General features: G+C 44.7%; 1 non-coding gene across 1 annotated transcript; it reads right to left on the reverse strand.

Moving 5' to 3' along the window:
* Positions 1–2,911: 2,911 nt before the first annotated feature.
* Positions 2,912–2,994, reverse strand: trnas-cga (transfer RNA serine (anticodon CGA)). Its single transcript has one exon. It is a non-coding gene; the product is annotated as a tRNA-Ser (tRNA).
* Between the last annotated feature and the right edge of the window lie 7,286 nt (positions 2,995–10,280).

Below are 10,280 nucleotides of genomic sequence, written 5' to 3' on the forward strand. Positions count from 1 at the left end.
ACCCTGAGCAGATAGTTCAATTTGTGGTGGTGTGCTCCATGCTGCACAACTTGGCTATCAGGAGGGGACAAGAATTGCCTGATGAGTCTGACAGTCCACCTCACCAGAGCGAGGAAGAGGAGGATGAGGAGGCGGACGCTGACATCGGCCCAGACAATCAGACTGACGCTGAAGCCATGCCCCCGCCCCCCTGTAGACCGTATGAAAGGGCCCGTGGTGGCATGATAACTGCAAGAGCCTTACGTCAGGAGCTCATCAATGAGCGTTTTGCCTGAAAGAACGTTGGTGGTATTTACAAAGCTGATACACTGCTGGGTGAGCAGGTCACACATCAATGGTGGGCATCACCTTGGTGACAGTTAAAGTTTAAGTTGATTGAAGTTAAGTGTAATTATACCCTTTGATGTTAAGCAATCACCAGTGTGTAACAGTGCAGCTATCTGAGCCAATGCGCAACAAGGTTTTGTTAAATAAAAAACATTTAAACCGAACAGTTGTCTGAAATCATAAGTTTTTCTGTAAAAAACAACTCTCCACCCAGCTTCTCCTCCCTAACTCTACCCCTTCCCCTTCCCCTCCTGACTCCAAGCTGCCTGGCCGAGGAGCTCATCAGGCGATGCTTCATTGTTGGGGGGAGGGGGTGCGGTATGACGGCCGAACCGATGCTTGGATGGATACAGGAGAGGACGGTCTCAAAGTGGGAACGTGCTCCGAACCAGAAGCAAGATGTTGCTCCCGACTCTCATTCGTGGGTGGCAATGGGGGTGCGGCACCTTGGGGTGCAGTGCCGCACTCCGGGACCACTGGGAGCCTCTGCCACCAGTGTTCCTGGCTACCAGCTCCAGGGCCTCCAACATCCCTTCCATGTTATATATTATTTGTTGGACAAAACCTCGGTGTCAACTTGGTGCTTAGTCAGCTTTTTGCTGCTGGTGAATATCCCTCATGCCTCCCACAACAGCCAAACATGCACACACCACAGCCACACACGCCTTCAGTCCCTCTCAGCTCCCTCTCTCTCTGTCTCCTCTCCTGAGCATTCCATGATGACCCTTGACCTCCTGAATCGGGGAATCGAACGTTGCCATGCCATTGCTAAGGACGGCAACACTTTACGGCAGAAGGTCAGTGAAATTTAATGCTACCGCCCATTTCATATTGCTCGCGGTAACGCCTAATTTCAAAAATAGAGACTAGGTGCTTCGAGAATGGGTGAGAAGCCGACGATCTGAAAACCCATTTTTACCGCTGTAAGGAGTTCTGGGGAATGTTGTGCCTTGGGTGTCTCTCCCTGGGCTTCTGCCCTCACAGCTTATGCCTGGCCTGTGAGGTACCCTGAGTGCTGCAAGAGCAGCCCTGGAGAGACTGTGTCCACAGCTTATGAAGGGGGTTTTGAGACTCGTGCGTACCCACAGCTTATGACTAGCCTGTGAGGCACCTGTGAGTGTCAAACACTCCTAACCCTTTTCTTCAATAGCCTGTGCCGCATAGTTGAGTGTTTCCGAGGCGCTCCTAGCTTCCCTTGCACTGTTCTGACACAAGTCTCACGATCAAGAAATGTAATACAACAGAACTGAGATAAGACGATTCCAAGAGGAACTTTAAGCATCCAATTTATTTGACAAGGTGTATCTCAACAAACAGCAATACACCAACAAAACAATCCCCTTAAATCCCACTAAACGGACACAACAAAAAATTTTACACAAGTTTAACAACAGTGCAATGCCCAACCTCCCACCTTCCTGACCGAACTGAGTTGGGAGTTCTGGGGACCAGAGATGATACTCACCACAGCCTTTACAGTCTTTCCAGATCAAAACGCAGTTTCGGGGTTCTCTTTTTGCTATCTTCAGGATCTTGAAGTTACTTTTTCAGTTGTGATTTTCTTGGAAACTTGGTTGTTGTTGCGTCTTGTTGTTGCTGTGGATCTACCTGAGTCCAGCTCTTGGGAAGATCCTTGTGGAAAAAGAAAAGGTTCAGTCTCCAGTAGCGAAAGGAGGCTGAACTGATGCCGTCTCGGGATGGTGGTTTGCTTCTTCTGTCTTCGGTGTCTTCGGACACTGGTCTTCCTTCTGTGTCAAAAGGCTGACTGCTTGCTGGAACATGAGAACAGAACAACTTGTCGGGGCAGAAACCCCTTCTTATATTGAGTTATCCAGCCAGACTTTCATCCTGAAATAAATCCTTCCCATTGGTGGGCTTGTGATTTTTGAAAAATGCAGCAGTGTTGGATTTCGCAGGGTTTTTCCACTGGCAATCCCTGATGTTAACCTAATCAAGGGTTGAGTAGGTGTTAATTGAGTTGGCAGGGTGTGGGCCTCCTGTAGCCATTGTCCCTCGGTTTGTTTCGGGTTCCCTAGTTTTCTTAAGGCCTGCATAATATCCCTCCATAGTGTAAACATGTGGGAGACAATAGCCCGGTATCGGTGCCACAGGGATCGGTGCTGGGACCACAACTGTTTACAATATACATAGATGAACTGGAAGAGGGGATAGAGTGTAGTGCAACAAAATTTGTGAATGACACTAAGATTAGTGGGAAAGCGGGTTGTGTAGAGGACACAGAGAGGCTGCAAAGAGATTTGGATAGGTTAAGCGAATGGGCAAAGGTTTGGCAGATGGAATATAATGTCGGAAAGTGTGAGGTCACCCACCTTGGGAAAAAAAACAGTAAAAGGGAATATTATTTGAATGGAGAGAAATTACAACATCCTGGGGGTCCTTGTGCATGAAACTCTTTTAAGTTTACCTGAAAATAAACATAAACATTAAAACCATGCCACCCGCCTGGGTGACACAGCAGACATTTTCAAGGCCCCTTTTTTTTTTCCTTTTTTTTTTTGGGGCGCTAAAATCAAAATTTTTTCCAGTGCCCCCTACAAAAGGGGAATAAGAGCACCTGTTGAATCGCTGCGAGCAGGGTTTGAACCTGCGCAGGGAAACCCCCATTGGATTTCGAGTCCAACGCCTTAACCACTCGGCCATCGCAGCTACACAGTAGAGCTCCCAAAAAGCTAGTTTGCAGGTGCAGCAGGTAATCAGAAAGGCGAATGGAATGTTGGCCTTCATTGCGAGAGGGATGGAGTACAAAAGCAGGGAGGTCCTGCTGCAACTGTATAGGGTATTGGTAAGGCCACACCTGGAGTACTGCGTGCAGTTTTGGTCACATTACTTAAGGAAGGATATACTGGCTTTGGAGGGGGTACAGAGACGATTCACTAGGCTGATTCCGGAGATGAGGAGGTTACCTTATGATGATAGATTGAGTAGACTGGGTCTTTACTCGTTGGAGTTCAGAAGGATGAGGGGTGATCTTACAGAAACATTTAAAATCATGAAAGGGATAGACAAGATAGAGGCAGAGAGGTTGTTTCCACTGGTCGGGGAGACTAGAACGAGGGGGCACAGCCTCAAAATATGGGGGAGCCAATTTAAAACCGAGTTGAGAAGGAATTTCTTCTCCCAGAGGGTTGTGAATCTGTGGAATTCTCTGCCCAGGGAAGCAGTTGAGGCTAGCTCATTGAATGTATTCAAATCACAGATAGATAGATTTTTAACCAATAAGGGAATTAAGGGTTATGGGGGAAGGGCGGGTAAGTGGCGCTGAGTCCACGGCCAGATTAGCTATGATCTTATTGAATGGTGGAGCAGGCTCGAGGGGCTAGATGGCCTACTCCTGTTCCTAATTCTTATGTTCTTATGTTCTTATATTATGAGTCACTCCCAAGGTTTTGAGCAAGGGCACTCCCGTTGGCTTGGAGTCCCTTGCTTCGGGCTGACTGTCCCACCATTGGCCCTCCGGTGTCCTTCCCATCCAATCACTGCCCTGCCAAGGCCACACCGTCTCGGTTTCAATCCACATCTGGTTCTGGGTTCCCTGTTCCTTCCAGGACACTGGCCCTGCTGTATTATCGCAGCACAGACAGATCCCACAGCTCTTTTCCTTCTGGGTAAAATGAGGGGTTTTCGTCCTCCCCTACACCGTCCATGCCGGAAATAACATCCATTTTTGGGCAATCTGCAAAAAGTGGAAAATCTAGCCCATGTACTTATTTTGCCATATTTACAAATCAAGCTTAACCACTTGTTTTCTGTTTCGAAGAGGATACCTTCACACTCGAACAGAACCTTCCAAACATGGTGTCGAACTTAGACTCATTCTAGGCTGATCCTGAGGAAAGTATCCTCCAAGAGATGCCCTTGATATACATTTGAACTCTCTACAATTTCAGACTGTTTGTCTGCCTGACTTGGACTCAGACTTCAATTCTGACTTTCTCTTGGACTTGTTTCCAGTATATTTGAAGTCGGATATGCTACTGGTACTCTAATTGATGAGTGCAAAATAATCGAATCATTCCAATTTTCAACTCCTTCCACATCTGTAGGTAAAATATGTTCAAAGTGAACAAACCTAACCTGTCCATGATCAAACATCTTGACCAAATATGTACGAGGACCACATATCTTCACCAAACTGCCTGGTAACCACTTTAACCAATTGTGGTGATAGAAACATAGAAACATAGAAAATAGGTGCAGGAGTAGGCCATTCGGCCCTTCTAGCCTGCACCGCCATTCAATGAGTTCATGGCTGAACATGCAATTTCAGTACCCCATTCCTGCTTTCTCACCATACCCCTTGATCTCCCTAGTAGTAAGGACTACATCTAACTCCTTTTTGAATATATTTAGTGAATTGGCCTCAACAACGTTCTGTGGTAGAGAATTCCACAGGTTCACCACTCTCTGGGTGAAGAAGTTTCTCCTCATCTCGGTCCTAAATGGCTTACCCCTTATCCTTAGACTGTGACCCTTGGTTCTGGACTTCCCCAACATTGGGAACATTCTTCCTGCATCTAACCTGTCTAAACCCATCAGAATTTTAAACGTTTCTATGAGGTCCCCTCTCATTCTTCTGAACTCCAGTGAACACAAGCCCAGTTGATCCAGTCTTTCTTGATAGGTCAGTCCCGCCATCCCGGGAATCAGTCTGGTGAACCTTTGCTGCACTCCCTCAATAGCAAGAATGTCCTTGCTCAAGTTAGGAGACCAAAACTGCACACAATACTTCAGGTGTGGCCTCACGAAGGCCCTGTACAACTGTAGCAACACCTCCCTGCCCCTCAAGTACTCAAATCCCCTCGCTATGAAGGCCAACATGCCATTTGCTTTCTTAACTGCCTGCTGTACCTGCATGCCAACCTTCAATGACTGATGTACCATGACACCCAGGTCTCGTTGCACCTCCCCTTTTCCTAATCTGTCACCATTCAGACAATAGTCTGTCTCTCTGTTTTTACCACCAAAGTGAACAACCTCACATTTATCCACATTATACTTCATCTGCCATGCATTTGCCCACTCACCTAACCAATCCAAGTCGCTCTGCAGCCTCATAGCATCCTCCTCACAGCTCACACTGCCACCCAACTTAGTGTCATCCTTAAATTTGGAGATACTACATTTAATCCCCTCGTCCAAATCATTAATGTACAATGTAAACAGCTGGGGCCCAAGCACAGAACCTTGCGGTACCCCACTAGTCACCGCCTGCCATTCTGAAAAGTACCCATTTACTCCTACTCTTTGCTTCCTGTCTGACAACCAGTTCTCAATCCATGTCAGCACACTACCCCCAATCCCATGTGCTTTAACTTTGCACATTAATCTCTTGTATGGGACCTTGTCGAAAGCCTTCTGAAAGTCCAAATATACCACATCAACTGGTTCTCCCTTGTCCACTCTACTGGAAACATCCTCAAAAAATTCCAGAAGATTTGTCAAGCATGATTTCCCTTTCACAAATCCATGCTGACTTGGACCTATCATGTCACCTCTTTCCAAATGCGCTGCTATGACATCCTTAATAATTGATGGTTCAAAGTGTAATAAAAAGGCAAGCCTGAAAGCTCGGTGCCTCAATGCGAGGAGTATTCGGAACCCGGGAGAGGGCTCTGAGCTAGTTAGAGTGGGTGAGAGCACAGATGAACAGGACCCCAAGAAAGAATGCAAAAGGCAGGATGCAACAGAGCAGAGTAGCACTGGGGTAAGTGTAAACCACAAGGTGATAGGAAGAGACAATATGTATGAATGTAAAGGGGCTGCAGGAGGGGTCAAAACTAAAAATCATGGTTTAAAAACTAGTATTAAAACACTTTACCTGAACGCACGCAACATTCGAAATAAAATAAATGAGTTGACGGCACAAATCATTACAAATGGGTATGATTTGGTGGCCATTACAGAAACGTGGTTGCTGGGTGGCCAAGACTGGGAATTAAACATACAGGGGTATCTGACAATTTGGAAGGATAGACAAGAAGGGAAAAGAGGTCGGGTAGCTCTGTTAATAAAGGATGATATCAGGGCAGTTGTGAGAGATGATATTGGCTCTAATGAACAAAATGTTGAATCATTGTGGGTGGAGATTAGAGATAGTAAGGGGAAAAAGTCACTGGTGGGTGTAGTTTATAAACCCCCAAATAATAACTTCACGGTGGGGTGGACAATAATCAAGGGAATAATAGAGGCATGTGAAAAAGGAACGGCATTAATCATGGGGAATTTTAACCGACATATCGATTGGTCAACTCAAATCACACGGGGTAGCCTGGAGGAGGAATTCATAGAATGCATACGGGATTGTTTCTTAGAACAGTATGTTATAGAACCTACAAGGGAGCAAGCTATCTTAGATCTGGTCCTGTGTAATGAGACAGGAATAATAAACAATCTCCGAGTAAAAGATCCTCTCGGAATGAGTGATCACAGTAAGGTTGAATTTGTAATACAGATTGAGGGTGAGGAAGTAGTGTCGCAAATGAGCGTACAATGCTTAAACAAAGGGGACTACAGTGGGATGAGGGCAGAGTTGGCTAAAGTAGACTGGGAACAGAGACTAAATGGTGGCACAATTGAGCAACAGTGGAGGACTTTTAAGGAGCTCTTTCATAGTGCTCAACAAAAATATATTCCAGTGAAAAAGAAGGGCGGTAAGAGAAGGGATAACCAGCCGTGGATAACCAAGGAAATAAAGGAGAGTATCAAATTAAAAACCAATGCGTGTAAGGTGGCCAAGGTTAGTGGGAAACTAGAAGATTGGGAAAATTTTAAACGACAGCAAAGAATGACTGAGAAAGCAATAAAGAAAGGAAAGATAGATTACGAAAGTAAACTTGCGCAAAACATAAAAACAGATAGTAAAAGCTTTTACCGATATATAAAACGGAAGAGAGTGACTAAAGTAAATGTTGGTCCCTTAGAAGATGAGAAGGGGGTTTAATAATGGGAAATGTGGAAATGGCTGAGACCTTAAACAATTATTTTGCTTCGGTCTTCACAGTGGAAGACACAAACACCATGCCAAAAATTGCTGGTCACAGGAATGTGGGAAGGGAGGACCTTGAGACAATCACTGTCACTAGGGAGGTAGTGCTGGACAGGCTAATGGGACTCAAGGTAGACAAGTCCCCTGGTCCTGATGAAATGCATCCCAGGGTATTAAAAGAGATGGCGGCAGTTATCGCAGATGCATTCGTTATAATCTACTAAAATTTTCTGGACTCTGGGGAGGCACCAGCGGATTGGAAAGCAGCTAATATAACGCCTCTGTTTAAAAAAGGGGGCAGACAAAAGGCAGGTAACTATAGGCCGGTTAGTTTAACATCTGTATTGGGGAAAATGCTTGAAGCCATCATTAAGGAAGAAATAGCGGGACATCTAGATAGGAATAGTGCAATCAAGCAGACGCAACATGGATTCATGAAGGGGAAATCATGTGTAACTAATTTGCTGGAATTCTTTGAGGATATAACGAGCATGGTGGATAGAGGTGTACCAATAAATGTGGTGTATTTAGATTTCCAAAAGGCATTCGATAAGGTGCCACACAAAAGGTTACTGCAGAAGATAAAGGTACGCGGAGTCAGAGGAAATGTATTAGCATGGATAGAGAATTGGCTGGCTAACAGAAAGCAGAGAGTCGGGTTAAATGGGTCCTTTTCGGGTTCGAAATCGGTGGTTAGTGGTGTGCCACAGGGATCGGTGCTGGGACAACAACTGTTTACAATATACATAGATGACCTGGAAGAGGGGACCGAGTGTAGTGTAACAAAATTTGCAGATGACACAAAGATTAGTGGGAAAGCGGGTTATGTAGAAGATACAGAGAGGCTGCAAAGAGATTTAGATAGGTTAAGCGAATGGGCTAAGGTTTGGCAGATGGAATATAATGTCGGAAAGTGTGAGGTCATCCACCTTGGGAAAAAAAACAGTAAAAGGGAATATTATTTGAATGGGGAGAAATTACAATATGCTGCGGTGCAGAGGGACGTGGGGGTCCTTGAACATGAATCCCAAAAAGTTAGTTTGCAGGTGCAGCAGGTAATCAGGAAAGCGAATGGAATGTTGGCCTTCATTGCGAGAGGGATGGAGTACAAAAGCAGGGAGGCTCTGCTGCAACTGTACAAGATATTCGTAAGGCCGCACCTGGAGTACTGCGTGCAGTTTTGGTCACCTTACTTAAGGAAGGATATACTAGCTTTGGAGGGGGTACAGGGACGATTCACGGAGATGAGGGGTTTACCTTATGATGATAGATTGAGTAGACTGGGTCTTTACTCGTTGGAGTTCAGAAGGATGAGGGGTGATCTTATAGAAACATTTAAAATAATGAAAGGGATAGACAAGATAGAGGCAGAGAGGTTGTTTCCACTGGTCGGGGAGACTAGAACGAGGGGGCACAGCCTCAAAATACGGGGGAGCCAATTTAAAACCGAGTTGAGAAGGAATTTCTTCTCCCAGAGGGTTGTGAATCTGTGGAATTCTCTGCCCAAGGAAGCAGTTGAGGTTTGCTCATTGAATGTATTCAAATCACAGATAGATAGATTTTTAACCAATAAGGGAATTAAGGGTTATGGGGAGCGGGCGGGTAAGTGGAGCTGAGTCCACGGCCAGATCAGCCATGATCTTTTTGAATGGCGGAGCCGGCTCGAGGGGCTAGATGGCCTACTCCTGTTTCTAATTCTTATGTTCTTATGTTCTTATGTTCTCCACTCTCACCTTCTGATTCAATTTCACATTTCTCTCTTTTACTCTAACTCTATCATGATTCCCTTACTGTCTTAATTGTTTCTCTTTTACGGACTGTGCCAAGTTTTGTTTTAACAACGAGAATCTGGTTTGTGGCTGTCGTTTGAGAAACAACTCTGCTGGTGTTTTACCAGTAGTTGTATGAGGAGTATTACGATACATAGTTAGAAAATTAGCCAATTTGTGGTCCAATGACAACTGTCGTTTCTTTGGATTTGGATCCAACATCTGTTTGATGAGGGCACGCTTTACACTTTGTACTTCGCACTCTACTGCACCATTTGAAGCAGGGTGGTATGGTGGAACCTTGGTATGTTTCACACCATTTGTGCTCGTGAACTGTGCAACTTCTTCTGAACAAAATTGTAGTCCATTATCATCAACAATTTCTTCAGGGAGGCTATTGAAGAAAATAATCTTCGCAAAATGATTAATGTTTTACTTGTTATTTTCCACATTGGAAACACCTCGACCCACTTCGAATGGCTATTAATCACAATGAACAATTGTTGTCCTTCTATCTCAACAAAATCAATATGTAATCTTTGCCACACCATGGGAGGCCATTCCCATGGCTGTAATGGTACTGGTGGTGGTTGCTTGTTTACTGATTGACATGTTGTACACTGACTAACAATGTACTCTATATCTTTATCTAGACCCGGTCACCATAAGTAACTGCATGAAAAACTCTTGGTCAAGCACATTCCCAGGTGCTGATCATGAAGATCTCCTAATAATTTGGACCTGAATTTATTTGGCATAACCACTCTTGCACCCCACATGATACAATCTTTATCGACTGATAATTCATTCCTACGAATGAAGAATGGATGAATATCTTTGTTTGTTACCTGGTTTGGCCAGCTATTTGCGATATAATCATACACCGTTGACATAACTGGGTCATGTTTGGTTGCTCCACCAATCTCTTCAGCTGTGACTGGCAGTTCATCAATGTATGAAAAATAGAACACTTCTTCCCTATCGGGTGTAACTTGTGATGAGAAAGGCAATCTAGACATTGCATCAGTATTATAGTGATCAATTGATCGTCTGTATTCAATATCATAGAAACATAGAAACATAGAAAATAGGTGCATGAGTAGGCCATTCGGCCCTTCGAGCCTGCACCACCATTCAATATGATTATGGCTGATCATGCAACTTCAATCCCCCATTCC

This window comes from Pristiophorus japonicus, chromosome 2 (assembly GCF_044704955.1).
Source record: "Pristiophorus japonicus isolate sPriJap1 chromosome 2, sPriJap1.hap1, whole genome shotgun sequence".
Lineage (NCBI taxonomy): Eukaryota > Metazoa > Chordata > Chondrichthyes > Pristiophoridae > Pristiophorus > Pristiophorus japonicus.